The sequence below is a fragment of the Pipistrellus hanaki genome, assembly GCF_964339955.1.
Source record: "Pipistrellus hanaki genome assembly, chromosome: 12".
Lineage (NCBI taxonomy): Eukaryota > Metazoa > Chordata > Mammalia > Chiroptera > Vespertilionidae > Pipistrellus > Pipistrellus hanaki.
The window spans coordinates 33003373-33030582 of NC_140514.1; the positions used below are offsets into that span (position 1 = coordinate 33003373).

General features: G+C 39.6%; 1 protein-coding gene across 3 annotated transcripts in view; it reads right to left on the minus strand.

The window, feature by feature from the left end:
• The window catches only part of VPS54 (VPS54 subunit of GARP complex), an 84126-nt gene extending 73880 nt beyond the window's left edge, over positions 1–10246 (minus strand). Inside the window, exon 1 of one of the 3 annotated variants that reach the window (XR_014796519.1) lies at positions 9661–10246. The gene's annotated coding sequence lies outside the window, so the exon portion shown is untranslated. The remainder of the gene's footprint in view (positions 1–9660) is intronic. The other 2 variants (XM_084901062.1, XM_084901061.1) reach the window with 2 other exon arrangements.
• Positions 10247–27210: the final 16964 nt, after the last annotated feature.

A 27210-nucleotide genomic window follows, 5' to 3' on the forward strand; every position in this document is an offset into this window, starting at 1 on the left:
ACTGTGAAGATGGTATTGGCATTCAGATTTCCTGATTTTTTTTTTTTTAATATTTTGGTTAATCCTCACCTGAGGATATTTTTCCACTGATTTTTAGAGAGTGGAGGGAGAGGGGGAGACATCAATGTGAGAGAGACACATGGATTGGTTGCCTTCTGCACACACCCGGACCAGGGCCAGGAAACCTACCTGCAACCAAAGAACGTGTGCCCTTGACCAGAATCAAACCTGCGACCCTTCAGTCACTCCATCCACTATGCCAACCGTCAAGGACCAGATCTTCTCATTTTAATTCATGCCTCTGTCTCTACATTACACTGCCTCTCAAAACAAACAAAAAAGTTATTTCACTACTGTCTCTCATACACTTCAATTCTTCTTTTTCTCTTTATCAGAGCAATTACTGATCCAATAATAATTATTTACAGTAATAAATAATTATCATTTATATTCATCTTACGTTAAAAATAAAGGTAGCGATAATTAACATCTGATTGTGATACCAATTTTTAAGACCATTTTTTTCGTTACAAAGAATTTTATAAAACTGGAACTGCTAGGAAAACATTTTTCAAGTAAGAGACACTATATATATTTATCAGTATAACTTAATATGTTTTCTTAGCAAAGGGATAAATCTTGAGCTTCATCTGAGATTGGAACTTGCAAAATTATTATTTGCATGTTTTACATAGTTTTTCTCTGGCAGTGTTCTGCAGCCAGGAACAAAACAAAGAGATTATATTGAAGATGGATAAAGGGAGGAGATAATTGAAGATATAAGGGAGATTATCTCTCTATATAAAAGACTAATATGCTAAGTGTCTGACTGTCCCATCAGTTGTTATGATGTGTACTGACTACCAGAGGGCAGATGCTCAATTCAGGAGCTGCCGTGACACGCACTGGCCATTTGCAGAGAAATGGCATCATGGACCTGGTGCCCACAAAGCAACCCTCGGCTTCCCACAAGTGATACACAGGCCCCACCACCATCCCGGAGTGATAACCCACCAAATCACAGCCAACGCTGCCAAGACCTCAAGGCACAAAATATGGTCCACAGCCCAGTGCAGCCCAGAAACAGTGGCTGTGGGCACCGGGTAATGATTCACATAGCAAAGCCTGGCTTCCTCCCCCTAGGGACTAGCCTCCTTGGAATTTCTCCAGTCCAGTTACATGACTTGCTTTATAGCCACGTGGAAACATTTTACACTTTAACCAAATGTCTGTGAAGTGTTTTCCCATGCCTCATCTCATTTGATCCTTATAGAATTCCTAGAGTAGATAAGAGGGAGACTTGATGAAATCTTATTTTCTTTTCATTAGCTGGAAAATGGAGATTTGGAAAGCTTAGAAACTTGACCTTACTGAAAGGAAGTAAGAAATGACTTCAGGTTTTCTCACTGCACAGAATATAGTCAAACACTGCTATAGTTAAATATTTTACCCTTTGTTCTCCCTGCGTGATCTACAAAAATAATTTGCTTCATGTTGATATTTACTGCTGTGTTGCTGACAATTACCTGAAAGAGAAGTTGGAGTACTTCACTAGCTGGAAAAAGTTTAGTTAAATCAGAAAGCAGGTCTACTTAAGCAAGTTTACTTGCACATGCAAAATACATATAAAGATCTCGCTGGTGCCAATCACAATCATGTGTTTCGTTCTGTCATTGTCAATTGTGAATTTGGTTGACACTTCTATTATAGAGAAAGGGCGAATCACGATATTAAAATATTTCTTCTAATTAATTTCCTTTAAAAGAATTCGTGCACCAGGCCACTAGTTGGGATATAATTGACCATGGGATCTAAGTTAAGTAGGGAAGCTAGTAAGGCTGAACTGAGCTAAGAGATCCAATAATGCGGAGGAATGTAGAGGTAATGTCAAGCAGTGATTACTCAAAATACTAATTTATTGTTGATTTGGGGTTATAGTAGTAATGAACTTTATAGTTACTTAACTTTAAATGTTAAGCTAACATTTTATATTTTTGTTTCCAAACCACTTGCTGACCCACTGAAGATGAGTTTCTAGCTTTTTGCTTTATTTTTTTCTAAAAGGAAATTCCTTGGCCCAACTGGCATGGCTCAGTGGTTGAGCACTGACCTCTGAACCATTTACAGGGCACCTACCTAGGTTGCAGGCTCGACCCCCAGAAGGGGGCGTGCAGGAGGTAGCTATCAATGATTCCCTCTCATCATTGATGTTTCTCTCTCTCTCCCTTCCTCTCTGAAATGAATAAAAAATATATTTTTAAAAATTCCTTGAAAGCATCATTTGTTACTTAACATTCATAGAGCACTTGTTTAGAATATCTGAAGATCCTTGACTTAATCTTGTATTGGGGGAGGAAAGGAGAAGCTATAAAGAATTTTGAGACAAATGAGAAAATTTTAAGTATGGACTCTATGCTGAATAATATTGTTGAGCAACTGTTGTTATTTTTAGATGTCATATCGTATTGTGGTTGTGTAAGACAACCACAGTAATAGGAAGATGCATACTTACGTATTTAGGGATAAAGCATCATGATATCAACATTCTGTTTTCAGATTTGACAAAAGGAAAATGTGTGTGTGGAGGTCTTCACTCTACTATCCTTTTGACCTTTCTGTGGGTTTAAAATTTTTTTAATAATAATAAACCAATGAAAGTTTTCCAAGAACTAAAGATAAGTAGAAATGTGACATGCAAATGGAAGGGAGGAAGAGCGTGACAAGGAAAACATTCCAAGAATAGGAAACTATGTGCAAAGGCTTGGAGGGAAGAGAGAGCCTATTGCCAGAAACTACAAGTAGGTCAATATTTCTGAGAAAGTTATATATTTGGGGGAAGGAGGGAGTTACGGAGAGTCTTTAAACTGGAGAGATAAGTTGAGAAAATAAATGAATTTATAAATTTGTTTAAAATAATAAGGAATATGGATTTCATCTTGAGAATAAAAGTCACAAATAATTTAGTCGCCCTTTAGAAAGATCACTAATTATAGCACAGAGAATGTATGTACTAGTATTAGAGAAGTCTAAGACTAGAAGAGACCAGATAGCAAACATGCAATAATCTATTTGAGAGATGAGTGTAGCCTAATCTCAGATAATGGTAGAAAAGATGGAGAAAACTAGATAGATTCAGATCTTTCTGCAGTTCTAACCTGTTTTCAGTATCTCACACCCAAATCTATAACTGCCTACTGGGCATCTTCCCTTACAAGTCTCACAGATACCTAAAATTCAATACATCCAAAATTTAAACTCATCTATCATCTTTACTCCTCTCTTCCACCTGCCAATAATTTACTCCTTCTCTGGCTAGTTAATGGCAACACCAATTATGTACTTTACCATGCTGGAAACTGTAGAGCCTCTTGACTCTAATCTCTTTACAATCTTCAATTTCTATACCAACTTGGACTGTCCTTTGGATTCTACTTCCAAAATTCATTACAAATTCATGACTTGCTCTCCATTCCAACTGCAACTGCTCTAGTTCACAATTTTATTTGCGGTTTAGACTATTGTGAGAGTCTCCTACCAAAAGTCTTTCTTTGTTCTTAATCTCAACTTCAGAATCATCTTTCTAAAATTCATATCTGATTAGATCACTCTCTTTAAGTATTCTTTGATAGTGGTATATGTCAAGTCTAAAATCTTTACAAACTGAGCCCAACCTACCCTTCAGGTTAGCCAACTTGAAAAGACACAACCACACACACACACACACACACCACAGCGTGAACTTTCTTGACATAATTATTTTTATTTCTAAAGTTTACTTTATATACTCCACAGGAAAAAAAAAAACTCATAAAATGCGATGCATCACTAAAATATTCATACACAAACACCCACCCGCTAAACTTCCTTTTAGTCAAAAAGCCAACTATTTGAACATAAAATTCTCCAAATTAGTGGCATTTTTTCCCCCTAAAAAATGCCCCCTACTTCCTATAATCCAATTCTTAAAGTCCGCCATATTTTTTAAAATTTATTTTTATTTATTTTAGAGAGGGAGGAAGAGAAGAGGAAAGAGAGGGAGAGGGGAAGAAAAATACTGGTAGAGATAGAGAGAGAAAAAAACAAACGAACAAAAAAACATGGTTTGATTGTCTGCAGCAGGTGCCCCAATGGGGATCAAGCGAGCAACCTAGGTATGTGAGCTGACCAGGCATCAAACCCAAGACCTTCCAGTACAAAGGACAGAAGACACTCCAACTAACTGAGCAACACTGACCAGAGCAAGTCCACCATATTTTAAGTACACCACTTGATTTATTCTGAATATTGTCTCAAACTATTCTACTCTCTCGCTACCCCAGAAAAAATTTCACTGAAAAGCTCCAACTCTGCTTACCTGCAGCCTTACTTTCGACTGTGAAGGAGAGTTGGCCAAGTAACACAATTGTAGGAAATTAGATTTCCCCCCATTCATTTCATGTATTTTAGTTAATTCAATTTTAAATGCTACAGAACAAACTATGGACCACTGGACACGTCGAAAATAAAAGCATTTCTTTTTGTGGGAAAAGATGTTGAAAAATAACAGAAAAGGAAACAAATCTAAAAAGATAGAATTTACAAATAGTATATGGGCTTAAAAAAAACCTCTTGTTTGTTCAGGCAAATCTTCATATTTGAAGAGCACTTACCAGTGGTAGAAAAGAAAAAAACCCTTCAGATCTAAAGGAAGGCATGAATGGCAAATGAAGACAAAAATAATTATTCCCAACAAGGAAATTAATCCAGATAACTGTAGCTTACTCTCAAAAAAAAAAAAAAAAAAAAAAAAAAAAAGGTTAAATATTTTTGTACAAATAACTTCTGCAAAATTTAATTCCGAAATATTATATTTTCAAATAGCATATTTTGAAAACAAGGTAACCTTTTCCTGATAACTTAATTTCACCATTATAATAATCAATTTATACTGTTTTATAACAGTGATAATCTTAGGAAATCAGTTTGTCCCTATATTAAAGTTTCTTTTTTTTTAAATACATATTTTATTGATTTTTATACAGAGAGGAAGGGCAAGGGATAGAGGGTTAAACATCAATGAGGGAGAAACATCAATCAGCTGCCTCCTGCACACCCCCTACTGGGGATGTGCCCACAAGCAAGGTACATGCCCTTGACTGGAATCAAACCTGGGACCCTTCAGCCCTCAGGCCAATACTCTATCCACTGAGTCAAACAGGTTAGGGCAAGAGCTTCTAATTGTGGTAATAATACTAGTTCTTTTGCTAGTTTGTTATCAATATATTTTTAGAATTTCTCTCTTCTCCCTAGAAAGGCTGTTAGCAGTCACTGTTCTCTACCTTACTATCTATATTATTTCTGCCTTTGGCACCTTCTCTATCCCTTTCTATTCTGATTCTTCTGAAACAAGTAACTAACTTTTTTAAATTGAGATATAATTGATATAACAATAGTTTCAGGTATAGTAACTAACTCGTACACACAGGTGTTTTATAGCTGACATAGCACCTTAACACTCATTACATCATTCAAGTCTCACAATAACTTTATAATGCAGGAATTATCATTATTCCTATTTTATTGATGAGAAAATTGAGGCTCAGAAAGATTGAATAATTCACCTAAGGTCAAAAAGCAGATACATAGCAAAAGTTATCCCAACTGTCAATCTTTTCTTCTTTCACCGCCAAATTGAGCTGATAAAAACAAATTAAAGAGCCCAAACTGAGGCCTATAAGAAAAAAAGATAAGATTTATGTATAAACTTTGAAACACTTTGGACATTAATTTTAAAACAGCCTACTTCTCTTTTTGTTGGCATTTGATGCTACCATGAAAAAGAATCACTTCTAGATAAACAAACTACTACTATACTATGTTTATTTCCAATGTTAAAAAAAACTTATGCTCCAGTAACCAACAATTCAAAACATAATAGTTCAAATTTACAATAAAATAGAGCTGCCATTTCTGGGGGGAAATTTTTTTCTTCACAGAGGAGGTAGAAGAGGGTATAGTGGGAATAAATGATGATGGAAGGAGACTTGACTTGGGGAGGTGAATACACAATATATAGGTGATGTATTATAAAACTGTACACCTGAAACCTATATAATTTTATTAACCAATGTCACCCCAATAAATTCAATAAATAAATAAAAATTTCTTCAGGTTTGAAGACAACAAAACAGACTAAAGAATACCTTCATTGAGAGAAAGACAAATATCACATGATCTCACTTATATGTGGAATCTAATGAACAAAATAGATCCAGAGACATACTAGTAGAAGCATGGAATAGACTGTGGAATCTCAGAGGGAAGGTGGAGGTGGTTGGGTGAGATCAGGTGGATGGGGGGAGGAAGAGGTTAACCAAAGAACTTGTATGCATTATGCATAACAGACAATATGGGGCAGGAAAGGGGGTGGGCTAGAAGGGGTCAATGGAGGAAAATGGGGGACATATGTAATACTTTCAATAATAAAGATTTAGCCGAAACCGGTTTGGCTCAGTGGTAGAGCGTCGGTCTGCAGACTGAAAGGTCCCGGGTTCGATTCCGGTCAGGGGCATGTACGTTGGTTGCGGGCACATCCCCAGTAAGGGGTGTGCAAGAAGCACCTGGTCGATGTTTCTCTCTCATCGACGTTTCTGGTTCTCTATCTCTCTCCCTTCCTCTCTGTAAAAAAATCAATAAAATATATTAAAAAAATAATAATATTTAAATTTTTAAAAAAGAATATCTGTATTGAGTCATAGATTTCCTTTTACTTTTGTCTCAACTGCCTCCCCCGCTTCAAAGAAAGTTGCTAGAGAACCTAAAAGTTTAATCTGATCCACCAATCAGTGTCCAGAGCATTTTACCACCAGCTCAGGCCCTTACCAGAATCATGCAAACCACAGTTTAGAACAATACTACTGACATTTTGGGTCAGATAATTCTTTGTTGTGTGGGTAAGGTATGTCCTGTTCAATGTCCTCTTCAATGCCCTGTTCAACATTTCTTGGCTGGATGCCAATAGCACCCACCTTCAGTTGTGATGATAAAAAATGTTTCCAGACACTGCCAAATGTCCCTTGGAGGCAAAATCACTCCCGCTTGAGAACTAGACTTAGATGTTAGGGCCCTGGATCTTTGTAAAAGGAGGTCTTCAATCAGCCCTGTTAATTATAATTTTGTTTTTAAGTTTTGATTTTAATTATAATTTTTGTTTTTTAAAAAAAGTTCAAGAAGATACTTAAATAATATATATGCCTGCCTCTTTAGAGTAAAGCATTTGTAGAGAATTTTGTAACATGGATTTCATCTATGTGTATACATTAGTCCTCCCTCTGCTAGTAAAATGTCCAGTTCTCTCATTCCTCTGCTAGTAAAATGTCAAATACAGTACATACATGCATGCATGAATGCATACATATACAAGAGAACTTAAACAATTCTAACTTACAAATCCCTATTTCTTGCCCTTCATGACCACATTGTGGTTTTTGAACCATGCATCCAAGAGATTCAAGCTTCCACTCTTCAGATTTCTTGCCATCTGTTTGTGAAGCAAGCAGGAAATAAGCTGATGACCTTTAAGGTATTTTTCCTATCTTAATATCCTAATACTCTCAGGTTTTACTTATTGACTTCCAGTTGACAGACCACCTCTTACGATCACTAAAGCCATTCATGCTTTTTTCTTTCTCCATATGTATATTAATCTATGCTGAATATAACCAAAAAGTATGTCAGTTGTTTAAAGCATCGCTTAGTAATGGTGACCAGTTGCTTATTCTGACTCAAATATTTTAAACATATGAAGTTTAAAACAAAAACTTCTCAAGCTATGAACTGATACCATTTATACTAGTATGAATGAACCACAGAGGCAAATATTGAGATGAAAAGTAGATCAGCAGTTGCTTAGGTCTGGGGTGGGGTGGGGAGAATGGGGAGTAACTGCTAATGATGAGTTTTCTTTTTGGGGTGAAAAAATGTTCTAGAATTGATTAGGGTGACTGTTTTTACAACTTTGTAAAAAATCTAAAAGCAGAAAAAATTAGTTTGTCAATTTTAATTGATAGAAAAAATGTGATTAAGGACAAACTGCAAATTTGTCCATTTCATGAGTTTTAAGATTTTATTTTAATTCTGCAATTATTAAAAATGTAATACCTATTCAGAAATAAATTTTAACTTTTCTAGAAAATCAATATATGCAAATTAATCTTTTCCTAGTAAACTTTGGATGATTTGAAAGCAATAAAAAACATTTCAGAAAGCTAAATGCTAAAGTAACAATACAAAATATATTAACATGGTCAACAACAAGGGAACATGAACAGGCTATAGTTTTGTTGTGATACATTCTTTATAAAGAAAACCATTCAAATATATTTCTTTTTTTTAAGTAATCCTCAGACTATAAAGTCTGTCCTGGTAATGTAATAATTCTGAAGTTTCCAGAGCATAATTTAAAACTAGCCAAATAACATTAAATTGCAAACATCTAATCTCCAAACCCACAACTACCAACTACCCCAAATTTGCACATATTGATATCTTTTTACCCAAACTTATTATGAACAATGATGATCACAATGAACCATCAATACCTACTGGTCCAAAACCGGGACTCGAACTACTACTATAGGAATAATCAAACACACAAAACCCCATTATTCTTTCTGTTCTATCATAAATGCTTAGAAATAAACGATCAAGGCTCTCAAGTACTTTTCCAATTAGAACTCTCCATAAAGTCAACCTGAATATCCATCAAAACCTTCCATTTTCACAGGAACACCCTTCTCAGCCTACCATCATGTCATCACTTGCCTTGTAGTAAAACATTTACTAGGAAGATTGCCCTGGGGTTTGACAAATCAGAAATAGAGCCAATTAAACACACACACACACACACACACACACACACACACACTCCAAACATTTTAACTCTTCGAAAGGAAAGCCTCAATAAATAATAATAATAATAATAATTATTATTATTATTAATAAAGCTGGTTAAAGGGGAATTTTTTTTTTAATGCAACCTGGCTGGGCCAAAACTCTAAATATACCATCCTGAACTCAGCACCTGGACAGGCCAAGAGGGCAGTGATCATGGGCAGCCCAGGGTTCCCTCTCGGCGGCGGGGAAGGCCTGCCTGTGCATCAGAGCAGCGCAGGGAAAGCAGCAGAACTGAAGAACATGAATTATTGAACAAAATACTGCGAGTGAAACGGTCCAACTGCAAAGCATTCAGTTATCCTTTGGGTTAGCCTTCTCCCGGAAGAAAAACGATTTTTTTTTTTAATTTAAATTATTCCAGTGTAGTATCAAAGGGGGGCCAGGGGCCCGGCTGTACAAAGAAAGTTTGGGGGCAGCCTCCGGGGAGGGCGGCGGAAGTGCCGGAGCCCGGAGCCCGGAGCCCGGAGCCGGGAGCCCGGAGCCCGGAGCCGGGAGCCCGGAGCCGGGAGCCCGGAGCCCGGAGCCCGGAGCCCGGAGGGTGAGGCCGCCCCGGGGCCGGAGGGGAGCCCGACTGCCGGCCGGATCCCAGGCGGAGAAGGGAGCTCCCAGCGGGCCGGGAGCCGGGGAGGAGACGGAGGGGGTGGGGTCTGGGTCCCTCTCCCCGGAGGAGGTCGCGGGGAGGGTGGGCCGCGAGCGCCGGGGCCGAGCGGGGCCGGCGACACCTACCTGCGGTCCCGGGCAGCCGCCCCGAGCGCGGCCTAGTGCATCGCCGCCGCCGCCGCCAGCCCTCGCCGCGCCGACTGCTGCTCCGCGGCCGCGGCCGCCGCCGCCCGGAACCCGGAGCCCGGAGCGCCCGAGCCCGAGCCCGGCTTCCCGCCGCTGCCCTTGCCGGTGGCCCGTCCGCCGGGGGAGCGCAGGGCCGCCCTCCGGCGCCCAACGCCGCTCGCGGGGAGAGAGGCGGCCGCGGCGGCTCCCTCACGTCTCTCCCGGCTGTCCTGTCAGCCAGCAGTCTCCCCCGGGTCCGCAGCGCCGCCTCCGCCGCTGCTGCCGCCGCCTCTCCCACATCCCCGGCCGCCGGAGGGGCCGCCGCCGCCGCGCCGCGCCTCGCCGCGACCACCGCCGTCCGCGCGTCCGCCCCGGCTCCCGGCCGCCCCGCGCCCCGCGCCCCGCTCGGCCCGGCTCGGTCGGGGGAGCCCGCGCCGGAGGCCGCCGCAGCCCCCGGCCCACAATCCACCGCGCGGCGCCGCCGGGGCGGGAGGGCCGCGGCCCGGCCGGGAGCTCGCCGCCTCCCGAGAGGCCACGGCGGCGGCGCGGACGCGGCCCGGGGCCCCCGGGCGGGAACCCCCCGCGCGGCTCCCCTGCGGCCCCCCGCATAGCCCTGCGCGCGGAGAGGACAGAAACCCGCGCTGAACCCGTCGTTTCCCCGCCACGACCCTCCCGCCCGGAGCAACCTGGGGCTGAGCCCTCGCCCATGCCCCACACCCACCGACCCACAAAAGTCCCAACATCACCCGGGACCAAGTCAAGGAGATTTTATTTCCACAGTAGTCCCCCTCTCACCCCCTCCACGTGAACGCTGTTCTGAGTTTCCCTAATAAATATCCTTGGAAAGGTTAAAGGTCACGCCTTCCCCAACCACCCGCTGGACCCTGAACACCGCCTGGGGGGGGAGGGGGGAGGGGGGAGGGGGGCTCCCCCACCAAGTCTTCCTTTCCCTCTAGTTCAGGCCTCCCTCCCAGTCGCCTAGCACACTTCTCTGGCACTGAAAATCAGTTATTCCCTAAGTGTGTATATTATTCTTACCTCCTCATGGTGATTAACAGTAATCCAATTCAGCTTGGTTTCAGAGGGCTTTCAATCTTTTTTCAAAAAATATATATATATATTTTTTTATTGATTTCATAGAGAAAAGGAGAGGGGGAGAGAGATAGAAACATCAATGGAGAGAGAATCATTGATTCTCCTGCATGCCCCACACTGGGGATCAGCCCACAACCTGGGCATGTGCCCTTCACCAGAATCCAACCAGGACCCTTCAGTCCAACAGGCCAATGTTCTATCCACTGAGCAAAACCAGCCAGGGCTCAATTTTTTTTTAAAGTATGTTTTTATTGATTTCAGAAAGGACGGGAGAGAGAAACATCAAGGATGTAAGAAAATCATTGATTGGCTGACTCCTGCACCCCCCTCCCCACCCCACCCCTCACCCGCACACACATTGAGGATGGAGCCTGCAACCCCAGGCATGTGCCCTGGAATTGAACCCATGATCTCCTGATTCAAAGGTCCACACTCAACCACTGAGCCAATCTAATAAAAGCCAATCTGCAAGAAAGGGAATGTCTTTGAATATTTTTTAAAAGAGAGGGAAAAAAAATGCCCTCATTCATTTGAGTACTTGATTTTAGGACGATTTCTCTCAATTTTGAAACTATTTCTTTGTCTAAAAATATTAAAGTTTCATGCCTTTATAAGACAGTATGTTTTTACAAATCAAAAGTGAAAATGTAACTTACAGTTGGTAATTGAAAAAAAAAGTTCATACAAGTTTCACTTCTAAGAAGTCACTTTGAAAACTGCAAACATAACTGAAATATGTTTCCCACAAAAGAGCTAACGTTGGGGGAAGGGAAGGACATAAGAGAAGGAAGAAACAAAGTTCATTGAAAGATAATCCTTACATTATTTTTTTTTCTAAATTCAATTCTCCACAATTTTTATGTGTTGATTTTAGAGAGGAAGGGAGGGAGGGAGAGGAAGAAGGAGAGAGAGAAAGAAACATCCACTGGTTGTTCCACTTATCTATGCACTCATTGGTTGGTTCTTATATGTGCCCTAACCAGTATCAAACCCAAAACATTGCCTATTGGGAGATTGCCCAAACCAGCTAAGCTACCTGGCCAGAATTTTGTAATCAGGAGAGTGAGATTATCAATTCCCAATATGAAATAAATTTAACTATAAAATAATAAAGAAATCTATCTAAGGCCCTGATCTCATTTAAAAAAACAGATGAGTTTATATTATGAAAATATTAAAGAAAGATTCATCAAATTACACCTAAGGCCAAAGAGGAAAATAAATTCAGTCTAGAATTAGTTCATAGATTATATTAAGAAATGGATTTAGCAAGTTCCCATATTTTGAACCTGCATCACAAAATCAACAACCATTGAAATGCTGCCTTAAAACCTGGTAGTTTGGCCCTGGCCAGTGGTTCAATTGGTTGGAGCATTATCCAATGCATCAAAAGGTCATGGGTTCCCATTCCTGGTCAGTGCACATACCTAAATTTCTGGTTCAGTCTCTAACTGGGATGTCTTTTTTTTTTTCTCTCTCTGTCCCCCTTCCTCTCTCTCTAAAATAAATAAACACATATCCACATATCCTCAGTTGAGAATTTAAAAAAAAAAAAATACATCCCTGTTGGCTTGGCCTTTCAAAAACTGTTTGTTTGTTTGCTTGCTTGCTTGTTTTCCTGTTCATTGAATTTATTGGGGTGACATTAATAAAATTATATAGATTTCTGCCCAACTGATGTGGCTTGGTGGTTAAGTGTTGACCCATGAACCAGGAGGTCATGGTTTGATTCCCAGGCAGGACATATGATGCCCAGGAGAGAGAGGGCAGGAGGTAGCTGACCAATGATTCTCATCAGTGATGTTTCTGTCTCCCTCTCCCTTCCTCTCTGAAATCAATAAAAAAAAAACCCCACAAAAAAAATATGTATTTTAAAAATTATATATTAGGTTTCAGGTATACGCTTCTATAATACATCAATTGTGTACCCAAGTCAAGTCTCCTTCAAAAACTACTTGCATTTATACCCTACCTTGTTTTAAAAAAGAATCCAGGTTGCTCTAGTGGGCACTTGCTTTAAATAATAGCCGGAAGGTATCCCGTAAGCACTAGAACAAGACAGACTGGTTTGCTTTACTTATTATCCAGCTGTAGATAACATACCGTAGGAAGAAAATGCACATTCATTATTGTGCTCAGTTCTTTCAGGAATCTAACATGGTATTAACTTTTACTTTTCCAAACAAATCATAATCATGAATCTAAACAGCAAAGTAAATGCTAATAATCAGGTGTATCAAAAACAAAACAAAAAAAACTGTTAACGGACAAGTAATTTAATTTAAACAGATCAACTTCAAATTAATTAATATGTTAGTTATCCCTTGAATCATTTCAGTATTAGAAAGAAAAGTCAAATCACAAATATGTGTAGATATACTATTAGTATTCATTTCCAGAAAGCACAGATAACAGAAAATTAAGAAAAACTGATAGAAATCATCATTACCCTAAAAAGAAGAAAGTATTTAGTTACCATATTATTAACATACATTTAGCATAATATTTCATGTGATAATAATATACTCAATAGTTGTTGGGAGTAGGCAATATACAAGTTTTTCATATATCGTCATCTGATTGTATCTTCTAAATTAGTTGCTTGATTACTTTGGAAACAATTATTTAACTCTTAAATTTCTCTGTCGATTCTCTTTGACTCTGTTACTCTAAATTTCCATTTTGATTTATCATAATAATGACAACCATTTGCTAAGAATTTACTGTGGTCTAGATCTAGGGAAAACCAAGGTATATAGTGTATTAGTTTTCTATTCCTATGTACAAATCACCACAAACTTAGCAGTTTAAAATAACGCATTTGTATTGTGTTACAGTTTCTGTGAGTCAGGAGTCCAGGCACAGCTTAGCTTGGTCTTTCTGCTCGGGGTCTGTGAGCAAAGCATCCGTTAAGCTGTGTTCTCTCTGGACACTAAGGAAGAATCTGTCTGCAGGACTACTCAGGTTGTTGGCAGAAATCCTTTCCTTCTGGTTGTAGGACTGACAGCCCTGGCTTCTTGCTGGCTGGAGGGTGCTCCTAGGGGACACCTGTAGTTGCTTACTATGTAGGTTTTCTCAAAATGGCTGCTTACTTCATCAAACTGATAAGGAGTGTTTCTAAACTCTCTACAGCGAGTCAGCTAGCAAATTAGAGTGATATTCTATCATTTTTGCCATGTTCTCTGGTTTAGAAGCAAGTCACAAGGTTTGCTCACACTCAAGGAGAGGGGAATTGCACGAAGTTGTGACTACCAGAAGATGAGAATTTTGGGGGCTATTCTAGAGTCTCTCTGCCACCTACAGTAATTAATTCCACAGGCTTTGGAATTTAACTAATCTTTGGTTGTTGTCTTTTTAATATATTTTTTAAATTGATTTGAGAGAGAGAGAGAGAGAGAGAGAGAGAGAGAGAGAGAGAGAGGAAGAGAGAGAGAGAGAGAAAGAGAGATGGAACCAGGGAATTAAACCAGGGACCCTTCAGTGCACAGGTGGATGCTCAACCAACTGAGCCACACTGGTTAGGGCAACCCTGGTTTTATTTTAATTCATCTATGACACTTTAGCAATGTGATTTTGATCTCATTTTCTAATCCTTTGTTTATTCATCTGCCAAATAAGAGTAACAATCTCACCCTAGCCAGTTTGGCTCAGTGGATAGAGCGACAGCCTGCAGACTAAAGGGTCCTAGGTTCAATTCTAGCCAAGGGGTTGTGAGCTTGATCCGGCCCAATAGGGGGCATGCAGGAGGCAGCCAATCAATGATTCTCTTTCATCATTGATGTTTCTATTTCTCTATCTCTCTCCCTTCCTCTCTGAAATCAATAAAAAATATATATATATATATTTTTTAAAAGAGTAATAGCCAAAACCGGTTTGGCTCAGTGGATAGAGCATCGGTCTGCAGACTGAAAGGTCCCAGGTTCGATTCCGGTCAAGGGCATGTACATTGGTTGTGGGCACATCCCTGGTGGGGATGTGCAGGAGGCAGCTGGTCGGTGTATCACTCTCATCAATGTTTCTAGCTCTCTATCCCTCTCTCTTCCTCTCTGTGAAAATCAATAAAATATATTTTTTAAAAAGTAATAATCTCTTCACATTATATTTTTCTCACATGTAAAATGAGGAAAATTTACAACTATAGGGATTCATTTAATCCCTATAGTTGTTGGCATTAAATGAATACTGTAACTGATAACAAGAAAAGCTCGATAAACACTGATGGTTTTCTTCCTTCTCTCTCTTCTCTTTTTAATTTTGATCTTGGTCTGATAGAAGTTCACATTGGCATTTCTACCTGAGAGAGAGAGAGAGAGAGAGAGAGAGAGAGAGAGAGAGAGAATATTGTGTATGTATACCTGTGTCTAGGGCCATGCAAAACCAACTCTAGTATCAATACCTTTAAAAATAGGACTGTACTGCAAATGATATATCCAATTCAAACTAGGCAAAATTAACAAATAACAAATCCAGAACATTAGAAACCTAATTATTACACATAGAGGCTTTCAGAGTTTAGAGAACTTTGTTGGATTGAGTCCTTCCCCCACCCCAATCATACTTATGCATATAATACAAAAGGACATACTGTTCATGGTTCAGGGTTTGCATTCTAGCTCTGCCATTTTTTAGCTGGGTAATCTCAGGCATGTTGAGATCTCTACAGTTCAGTTCTCTATGGGGAAAAGCTGTAGCCATTTCATAAAGGTGTTGTGAAGATAACATTTAAAGTACTTAAATAGCATAGCTTGGTGCCTAGCTCATAGTTAGTACACAAAAAGTGTTAGATATCAAACTCATTCTTATAATCTTCACTATCTCATTATTATTAAGAAGGCATTGTTGATGAAAACCACAGAACAGGAAGTGGCAAGACATGACTATGAATGAGGTGGGTGAAATGAGGCATTCGAGAAGCCACAAGATCTCAAAAGTCTTCACAAGCTAAACAGCCACAGTATTATAAGTGGTCGGAAGGTATAAAAAGTCACAAGTCAGAAACAACAAATAGGAATTAGGGGACAAGGTAATACTGTGTATTTTCAACCAAACTGTGAGGAATGCACCTAAAACATTAGCAAGAAAGAGCACATGAAACAGGTAATTTCTACCTCATACATGAAGCCTTTATATATTTCCTCCTGGAGCAGAAGTCAACCATTGGTCCATTTCCCTAAAGGCGTTAGATATACATATATATTAGAGGCCTGATGCATGAAGATTCGTGCAAGAATGGGCCTTCCTTCCTCTGGCTGCCAGCACTGCCTTCACTCTGGCTGGAGCCACCTTTTCGCTCCCCCCAGAGCTGCCTTTCTGCCTTCCCACACTGCCCAGAGGTCCATAGTGGCGCCTGGGTATGCAAATCAATCTGCCATCTTTGTTGGGTTAATTTGAATACTCACTCCTGATTGGCTGATGGGTGCTGCACAGTCAATTAGCATGTTCCTCTTTTATTAGTGTAGATATACTATTTTATTAGTCCCATTATCATAGTTTTTCTTATATTACTTTACACAGCATTTGGTTCTTTTACTGTTTCATTTAGTTCTTATCTATGGAGGCTTTGTCTAACAAACTAAGTTGTAAGTATTTCCAGGAAAGGGTTTTCTGTTGTTGCTGCTATTGTACCTTTTAAAATATCCCTACAGAATATGGAACAATATACTACATAGTAGGTTTTGAATAAATGCCTGTTGGATTAAAAAATAAATATGAATTATTCCCCCTAGTAAATGGTATCTGGGACAATGAATATTAATAATTCATAAACTTAATAGATGACCTTGATATCATAATGACTTTTTCATATCCCAAACCTATTGTGTCAGCAAATCCTAGTACTGTAGTTCTACCTTCAGATATGTCTAAACTAAACACGTCTCACCATTCACATTGTATCTGCCTTGGTCCAGCCCTTTTTTGCAGGAAGGGCCCCTAACTACACCTATTGGGCTGTCCACTGCTCATTACAGAAAGCACCATTCACAGAAACTGCAGGGTAACTGATGACTCTTGGAGTTGTGTAGTACTTGCCTGAATTATTGCTAAAGTCTCCTAGCCTTTGTTTCCCACCAGTCTATCCTCAACACAATAGTCAGCTTGATCCTGCTAAAATTTAAGTCAAATCAGGCAATTTCTCTACTTAAAACTCTCTCTCCAGTGGCTTTGCCTCATTCATAGTAAAAGATAAAGTCCTTTCGAGGCCCTATGTGATCTCATTCCAGTCTTCCCTCTCTAACTTCATCTTTTTCTACTCCCCCATTTCTCACTCAGCTCTCATTAGATTGGGCTCCTCACTGTTCCTGGAACATGCCAGTCGCACCCTTACTCTTCCTTCTGACTGGAATGCCTTCCCCCAGATACCCAAATGACTACGTAACTCCCTCACCTCCTTCAGGTCATATTCAGGTTTTACCTTCTCAGTGAGACATTTCATGATATCCATGTTTCTCATGGTAACACGCCCCATCTGCTTTTCACCTTTCTTTTCTCCTTAGCCTTTCTTATCATCTAACCCCGTATGTTTTACTTAGCTAGTGTCTGTCTTTCTCCCAAAGGAATTCAAGTCCATGAGAGCAGAAAATTGTGTCTTTTGTTTACCACTTTACCCCCTCCCCAACCCCTGGAACAATGCCTGGTGCGTGTTGAGAGCTCAATAAATATGTGTTAAAATATTGACTAAAAGATAAAGACAAACTCCTGCTTGTAAACACAAACCTCTTCCTTCTAAGCACAAAGCACTGTGAGTATCTAGGTAGTCTAATGTCTTGAAAACCACTTGTCATTGATATGTTATAGTGCTCGAGATTTTTGTAAACTACTAATCATTTATTAGATTTGTGATAAAAAGATAAAGATGATATCGTTGGCTTATTTTACAATTTAAGTATTTTATGTAATAACTATATGAAATTATTTTTAAAACATACAATTCTATAATGAAGTAGAACTATATGGACAAAATGTTACAGATTTATTAAGAAAATTTTTCATTTAAAATTTTTCTAGGAAAAGGAGAAATCTTTTTTAAAATTATGGGCAATTTAGAAACCATACATTTCCAGAGAAACAGAAACCGTAGCTGGCCTCTCAAGGGATTTCCTCAGAATCACTTCAATACCAACTAATTACATGACTCAAAATCAGCCATCACTCAGAAAGAACCCCCTGAGCAGCAGGGAAACAAATTCTTCTACCACTATGTAATATGTTTAAATAGAAAAAAATCAAACAGTGAGGAAATATTTTACAAAGCAAAATAAACAGAGGGAAAAAAAATATGAAACCAGGACACATTCAAAACAAAATCCAAAGTAAAAGATTAATATAACAATGGATTGCAATTATAGAATGGACTTTCCTTGAATACCAAAATGCATTAGAAAGGCAATTGAATTCTCATGCCACTGTCTGGTCATTTTGGTTCCCATTTCACCAGGAAGTGAAATGTATGTCTTTTCTCCCCTTATTTTCTTTAGATCTACGAATTCCTCAGCATCAGTGAAGAAAACAAGTGCTCAATCAGAATCTGATTTCAATCTAGTAGTCCTATTACCAAAAATCTAACTTTCAATTTAGGACAGCATTTTTTTCCCCTTCCATCATTTTATCTACTACCTTTTAAGGATCTACATCAAATAAAAATAATAAACTCAAAAGAACAAAAACACTGTAGAAATCAGTGACTTTTAAAACAGAACAGGCCTCAAGGAAATGGAGATCAAAAGGCTGAGACAGAGAGCTTTGAGTGGCGACAACCTGTTTCCAATCAGACACCATGTTTACGTCTTCCAGTCCCATGCTCTTTGTCCCCCACTAGCCTGTGGGAATGCTACAGCAACCAAAAAGCAAAGAATTAGGTTAATTAGAATTACTTGTTATTTGAATTAAAAAATATATTTGATTCTCCCTCTCCTCCAAAGAAAAGATGAGGCTTTCTCTAAAGTATGGAATATGAAGGTTCTCATTACTTACAAGAAAAAAATATTGTAGGGAAGATTCTGCTTGGTAATAAGTATTTAATAATTTTGGAAATAATCTATGTAGATTAATTTATTATTTTAAGGACTCCTTAGTAGCTTACAAACCCAAGAGACAGTTCCCATATTTGGTTGCAAGACAGTCTTTTAGAAAAATGTATGCTTTAGTCCTAGCCAGTTTGGTTCAGTGGATAAAGTGTCCGCCTGCAGACTACAGGGTCCCAGATCAAAGGCATGTACCTCAGTTATAGGCCCCTCCAGGGCCCTGGGGCTGGGCCAAGCCCTGGTTGCGGGGCATGTAGGAGGCAACCAATCAATGTTTTTCTCTCACATAGATATTTCTCTCTGTCTTTCCCTCTTTCTTCCATTCTCTGTAAAAATCAATTGAAAAATATCCTTGGTTGAGGAGAAAGGGAGAAAGGGAGGGAGGAAGAGAGGGAGAAAAAAGAGGGAAAGAGGGAGAGAAGGAGGGAGGAAGAGAGGGAGGGAGAGAGGGAGGGAGGGAGGAAGGGAAGAATTTATTAAAGAAATTTATAAAAAATATAAAACAATGCTACTCTTCAAAAGAAAATGTATGGTTTATTTTAATGTATTCTTCCTTCATAAATACACAAAAGCCTATTTTCATTCTTCTAAGTTTTATCTTTACATCGCAGTTCAGTATGCACAGCAAAAGAAATGGAAAGTGAGCATAAGGACACATTTACAAACTATAAATATATTTTTGTCTATTAAAAATTGAAAGTCAAACTCCTGAAAGTTTTCCCTCCACAGATGGCTACAACAAGCACATATCAAAGTGCAAACAAAAAGTTTGTGTAAACGGCTCTGTCTTGATGATTAAACTGGCTCACTGATGCATGCCAGTGAGTGGTGCTCCAATTGCAGATGGTCAGCATACCTCACTGGTTAATGGTAGCTAGAGGGAAATTGCTCTCCTCTCTGTCTGATTCTTTTCTGCCCAGCACACCTGCTTGCATTTTGCTCTGGTATTTTAGAGGCTCCCTCAGTTACTCACTATTTGCCCCCAAACCGGTTAATTTTTGTCAATCTCATGATTCCTCTCAATGGTCAAATATATATTCTGATTCTAAATCTCTTATTATAATGAAGAGGTAGGAAAATGTTCCTACACCAATAGTCCCTAACCCTCTGCACTTATTCTCAAATAGACATCCAGACATCAATGAATATTTATCAAAGATGTTTCTGGGTCCAGGATGCTGATTCAGTTCATGCTCTCATAGCACTCCCAATCTGGGGTGGAGTGGAGGAATACAGAAGAGAGATATTAAACAAATTATAGGAACTGTTCAACAACATATTGGATATATGTCATGGAAAGGTTAAAAAAAAAACTATGAGAACTTATTAAAATGAGTGTAATTTTATTTCATTTTTTCCTTTTTTATTGTATTCATTGGGGTGACACTGGTTAACAAAATTATACAGGTTTAGAGGCAGACCAGTAGACAGAGAGCAGGCTGTTGGGAGAGGGGTTGTGGAGGAATTGAGAAAAAAAGAAGGAAAAAAAAAAGATGAATGTAATTTAATGAGGGTGAATAAAGAATTCTCCAAACTATAGCAGTATTTACACCAAAAAAATTGAATAGGAGCTAGCCACAGAAGGGAAATAGCGATAGTGAAGAGTCCCAGGTAATGGAGACAGCCTGCAGAAGGAAGCAATGAGGCACGAAGGTTGTAGCTGAGCAGAGGAAGGAGAGAAAAGGCCATGTGAATGGCATGAGATGAAACAGAACAGGCCAAAGTCAGGGAGTTATAGGTCACGTTGGAGTTTGAACTTCATTACAAGCTATGATAGGGCTTTGGGCAAGTAGGTAACATAAGATGTTTTTAAAAGATCCATTTAACCGTTCTGTGGAGAATGAGTTCGTGGGCTGAAACCAACCAGTAATATTGCTGGATACAAGGTGTATTGGGTAGAATTCTGAATTTTAAGTTGCCTCCCAAAATTCCAGTCCCCTTTTGCACATGCCCTACATAGTCCTCTCTCCCCCTAAGAGGACTTGTGAATATGAGATTTCACTCACGTGATTAGGTTATGGTATATGGCAAAGGTGAAGGAAATTTGCAGAAGTAAATAGGGCCATTAGGATGATCTACCTGAGTTAATCAAAAGGAAGATCATCCTAGTGGCCCTACCTAATCAGGTAAGCCCTTTTTATTTTATTATTTTATTTTAAAAATATTTTTTATTAATTTCAGAGAGGAAAGAGGAGGGAGAGAGAGATAGAAACATCAATGACATGAGAGAGTCACCGATAGGCTGCCTCCTGCACACCCCACACTGGGGATCAAGCCTGAGACCCAGGCACATGCTCTGACTGGGAATTGAACTGTGACCTCCTGGTTCATAGGTCAACGTGCAACCACTGAGCCACTCCCACTTGGCCTAGGTAAGCCCTTTTAAAAGAGAGTTTAGAGTTCAGAGATATTAGATCTCAGAATATTTGAAGCAAAAGGAAGGTTTCCTGCTGGTCTTAAAGAAACAAAATGCCATGTTTCAGAAAGGGCTCTGTGGCAGGAAATTGCAGTGGCCGTTAGTAGCTAAGAGTGGCTGTTGGATGACAGCCAGAATGAAAGGGAAACCTCCACCCTATAATTGCAAGGAACTGAATTGTACCAATAATCAGTGAGTGAGCTTGGAAAAAGACCCACTGCCTGAGATGAGATCATAGGCCTGACTGACACCTTGATTTCAGCCTCCTGAGACTCTGAGATGACCCAGCTAACTTGTATCTAGACTACTGACTCATGGGACCCTGAGATAATAATTTTGTTTTTTAAGTTTATGAAAATGTGTTATACAGCAATAACAAATGAATATATAAGGTCAATGCATAAAAATTAAATGGCTTTTCTACATATCAGCAAAATGTTTTTTTGTTACTATTTACAATGGCACAAAAATATCAAATGCAAGAATAAATCTAATAAAAAATGCAAAACTGTTCTATACAGGAAACTATAGTATTTCATTGAAAAAAAATTAAAGATAACCTAATGGAAATATGTGCATCATTCCACTAGGATTATGCATTATTCCATATGGATTAGAAGTTTCAATGTCAATCTCTTCAATTTAATTATAGGTTCAGTGCAATCCCAATGAAAATCCCAACAGATTTATATATGGAAAATAGCAACTGGACTCTAAAATGTACAGTTGACCCTTGGACACCACGGGTTTGAACTGTGTGTGGGTCCACTTTCACTAAATATCTGTTTTTGATCCATGATTGGGAGTCCATGGACGCAGAGAACTGACTATATGCATCAACCTACATCATTTTCTATAGGGGCCTTGAGCATCCTCAGATGTGGGTATCTCAGTGGGAAGGAGGGAAGGTGTTCTGGAATCAATCCCATCCAGATACTGAGGGACAACTGGGGATACTTAAGTTTTGGAGGAGTCAAACATTATAGATTGTGGTTTGTTTGTTTTTTAACTGCACAGGGATCAACTCCTTTAACCCCCACATTGTTCAAGGGTCAACTGTATATGGAACTGGCAAAGGGCCAAGAATAGCCAAAACACTCATAGAAAGAAGAAAAGATAGGAGGATGTAGTCTTACCAATTACCAAAGATCATTATAAAACTACAAATGTAATATAGTGTGGTATTAGTATAGTAGCCAGAGATAAAAAATTAAAAAATTAAATCAAAACAGAAAAAAACAAGTGATTCAATAGGAAAATGGGCCAGACACTTGAATAGGCACTTCTCAGAAAAGGATCTCCAAATGGCCGTATGAAAAGATATTCAGCCTCATGTACAACATGACATATTACATATCCACACTTAAAAGACAGAACATACTAAATGTTGCTTAGAATGTAGAGCAACAGATACATCCGGGGTGGAAGAGTAATTGGTACGATCACTTTGGAACATAATTTGGTAATATCTTCTAAAGCTGAACATGTTTACACTCTATGACCTAGCAATTCTACTCTTAGGAATATATCCATTAGAAATGCATGTATATGTTCATCAAACACCTTTACAATAAATTCGAGGGACAGAAGCCAGGCACGCAAAAATGTATACTATATATTTCCATTTATAGAAAATTCAAAAACTCAAAATTATGGCTAAGTACGTGCATTAACTTTGTAAAAATTCTTTACTCAAACACTTGTTTTGCGCATTTTTTATGTATGTGAGTGATATATCAATAAAAAAGATTTTTAAAAATAAAGCCAAGCTTCTTGCCCTCATGGACTTCATATTCTACTGTGAGGATCCCTGCTCTCCTCCATGCTGGCTGCGTTCGGTCTTAGGCTTCTAGTCCCAGCAGCTCTTAGTCTACAACTTCCCGTGTTCAAACCAGTGACCAAAGCATACTTACAGGCTCAGCAGAAGTCCCACGTTGCCTCTCTCTGGTTCTGTCTGATAGGGCGAGGCACACCCATCCCAGTCACTGAGGCCAGCGTGAGGGTCTAAGTAACCAGGGCGAAATCACAGCCAACCCTGAAACCAGAACGCAGTGGAGTCACCGTCACCAGAACACATCAGTCAGAGCCAAGGAAGATGTGGTTCTCAGGAAAAAGACAGGAAAAAAAAGTGGGGCTCCATTTCAGAAGAGGAAATGAACGTGGGCCGACAGGTCCGTCTCGTGCAAATGAAAACCCAGATTTGCTCCTTCGTGTTCGGCCAACTTCCCTTTCCTGGCTTTCCTTTTCCCACACGTGTTTCAGTGACTGGCCTTGCTTCCCTCTTCCACTGGGATTGCCAGCGAATCAGCTGGGAAACAGGGCTCTCTCCCTGACCCCATCTCTGTTTCTCCGGATCTGAAAACTACAACGTCACAAGAAGAGTAACAAAGAGAAGCAAACCTTGGAAAACCAGTTCTATTGCTACCCACCTTTAGAGGCTCCTCTTAGGAGGCTCAGAGGCTGCCTCCTCTGGCAAGTTTTCCTTACCACCCGCTTCCTGATCTGAGCTCCCCAGAGCCTCTGACTCTGGGCTGTGATTTTCTGTTAGCTTATCTTCCCATTGCTCCCTGCCTGCCTTCAGCCTTTATCTCCGTGTGGCCAGTACAAAGCTCATTGTCTGGGACGTACCAGGTGGAGGATCAACAGATGTTTTCTGAATGACTGAGTGCTTCATATCTCGATTGCATGTAATCCTGCTAACAGCCCTGTGAGATAAAGGTGACGAATCTGCTGCTTAGAAGTAAGTGACCTGGTCAAGATCACACACAGTTAAGTGGAATCAGGATTTGACCTTGAATCTATCTGATGCCAAAGTCTGAGATCTTGGCCTCTGCATTAGTCAAAAATGTTTATTTATTTGGAATATGGTTCAAATCCTAGCTTGCAAAAGTTTTGCCTAAACAGATCCTACCTGCTTTTCTAAGCCTTTTTGTCATTATTCAAGTTCAGGCACCTTCCCTCACAGTTCCTGAACAGACTTGGGTTTTCCTGCCTCAGGTTTATGCTAGGTTCTGCCAACTCTGCCCACTAAAATCTCATCACTTCTTCAAGGATAAGCTCAGATGTTATGTCTTTTACAAAATTTTCCCTTATCGTTTAGCCAGAAGTGACAGCTTCCACAGCCTCTAAGTTTTTATATCATTTATTTCTCAAAACATGAACATGACATTTTTTACATACTAGCTTCTGTTCAAGATATCAGTGTACTTTTTGTTTCTATATTAGACTACTTCATTATGGCGTGACCTCTCCATGGCTCCTAGTACAGTGACTTGCACATGGTAGACTTAAAAAAAAATTGCTGGATGAATTAATGATGGTAGAGGTGCCTTTTGGGAATGCCACTCATTTCCCTCCCTGTCTAGGGCTCAGGACTGTGCAAATCATTATTAAATCTACCTCATATCCCCTATCCTCCTCAGATCCCATAGTCTGTGTTCTCTCTGGATACTCAAAAGGAATATTCAGAGCCACCAGCCATCACGTTGGCAAACTGAAGGATAGAAGGAGACTTTGATAGCTTTTAACAAGGTGGTTTCACAAATAGTTTGAGAATATGGTTTTGTGAATAATATGTTTTAGTTTAAAAGGACAAGGAAAAAAAGCACAAGAAGTTTATTCTGGGTGTTCCCAGAGCTAAGGTAATTTGGTCTGCTAACAGTAAAACTTCAAATTAACCGGAACCCAGTTAACTGATATTAATCGGCACCCCCACTTACACACTCTTGTAAAGGAGAGCGAGAGTATTTGCTTTTCGTAGAAAGAGACAAGTGACGACAACAACAAAATATCTATCAGGCGTGTGTCCAAAACAGCAACTAGCACATGTGTTCTCCTCTCAATAACAACATCATTTCCAGAAATGAAACAACTCAAAATTTGAATCATGCAAAGAGATTGAAAGATAAAATGGCTTAACCAGAAATTTCATTTGATCAGCACCTGTCATTTCCCACAAACCGTGCTATGGTGAGCTGCCTAGGAGTTGGCGGTAACTATAATAGTCCTTAAAAACCAACTTTGCACACTTGTTCAAGGGAAGAATTAGACAACAAAACTAGAACTGTACAGCATTAAAAAAAATAAAAATAAAAAAGGCCAGAATCCCATGTGCAGCTGGAGCAGATTCTGGTGTGTGCGCCCTGTGTCGTCTGTTAAATTGCAGGGTTCTCCAATGATCAGGTCTCAAGTTTCACTGCAGCCACTGCTCAGAGTGATTATTGAGCCTGCAAAAGAGAAAAGACTAGAGAGGGACATGATTGAGGTACTGAAAGCTGCGATTACAGAGGGCACATGAGAATGGATCTGTTCCTCCTTGTAAGCTGGTTAAACAATACCGAAACAAGAGGATTTAAAATAAATTTTAATGTCCACGGTAATACCAGAGAAGTAAGTATGATTTCACACAGAATTTTTATATTTACTTACTTATTTAACATATTTTTATTGATTTCAGAGAGGAAGGGAGAGGGAGAGAGAGAAACATCCATGATGAGAGAGAATTATGGATTACCTGCTTCCTGCATGCCCCCCACTGGGGATGGAGCCCAAAATCCGGGCATGTGCCCTTGACTGGACTAGAACCTGGGACCCTTCAGTCCACAGGGTGATGCTCTACCCACTGAGCAACACCAGCTAGGACTCACACAGCATTTTTATTTTTACTTATTTTTTTAAAATATATTTTATTGATTTTTTACAGAGAGGAAGAGAGAGGAATAGAGAGTTAGAAACATCGATGAGAGAGAATCATCGATCAGCTGCCCCTTGCACACCCCCTATTGGGGATGTGCCCGCAACCAAGGTACATGCTCCTGACCGGAATTGAACTTGGGACCTTTCAGTCCGCAGACCGATGCTCTACCACTGAGCCAAACCGGTTTCGGCTCACACAGAATTTTTAAAGGGGTACTGTTCCCAATGGCAAAGGAGGGCATGGAGAAAAAGGCTAAAATGAGATATATTTAAAACAGAGTAATCATATACATTAGCATTTAATGACAAACTCAACAAAATCAAATTTCAGGTGATTAAAACCCAATAATCCATGAGCACATACTGAAGATTCTGCTGGAAGAACTCAATAATAGTTATTATAATAAGTAAGGGTGGAAGCAAATTCGCATGGTGAGCAAAGTGGTCAGTATGTCAAATCTGTTCTGACGATTTGTTCACAGCTACCTCCCCATTATTTATAAACACACACATAGACACACAAAACACTTCCTATTTCTATTGATGTCCTAATAATTTTGACCTTTTTCCTTAATATTTTTTCAGTCATATAATTACAGTCAGATGCTACATAACAACATTTCGGTTCTCTAATAATTTTGGCTCCTTTTCTCCACATTTAGTCTGCCATGTAATTACAGTCATGCACTACATAACATTTCGATCTACAAGGACCTTCAGGTGCTACAGTGGTCCCATCTATAATAATAAAATAATAATATGCTAATTAGACCAGACGGCCAAACGACCTTCCAGATGACATTCAGGAAAACCTTCTGGAGGAAGCCTGGGCTGTGAGGGCCAAGGCAAGATGAGGCTGTAAGGGTGAGCCCCTTGTAGGAATTGTGTGCATCGGGCCTCTAGTAGGATTATAATAGAGCTGAAAAATTCCTGTCACCCGTGACAGCATAGCTGTCGCAATGTTATGGCACAACACATTGCTCATGCGTTTTGTGGGTGATGCTGGTATAAACAAACTGCACCGCCAATCATATAAAAGTATAGCACATACTATTATGGACAGTACAGAATACTTGATAATGCTAATAAACAACCATTACTGGATTATGTATTTACTATACTATATCTTTATTGTTTTTTTAGAATGTGCTCTTTCTACTTATGAAAAAAAAAAGTTGACTGTACAGCAGTATGCCTTGTTACACCATCAGCAGCCTCATATAGCTTGTGTTTACTGTCTCTTAATTGCATCATTTTTTTCTTGTGCTTGAATTAATCTCATGT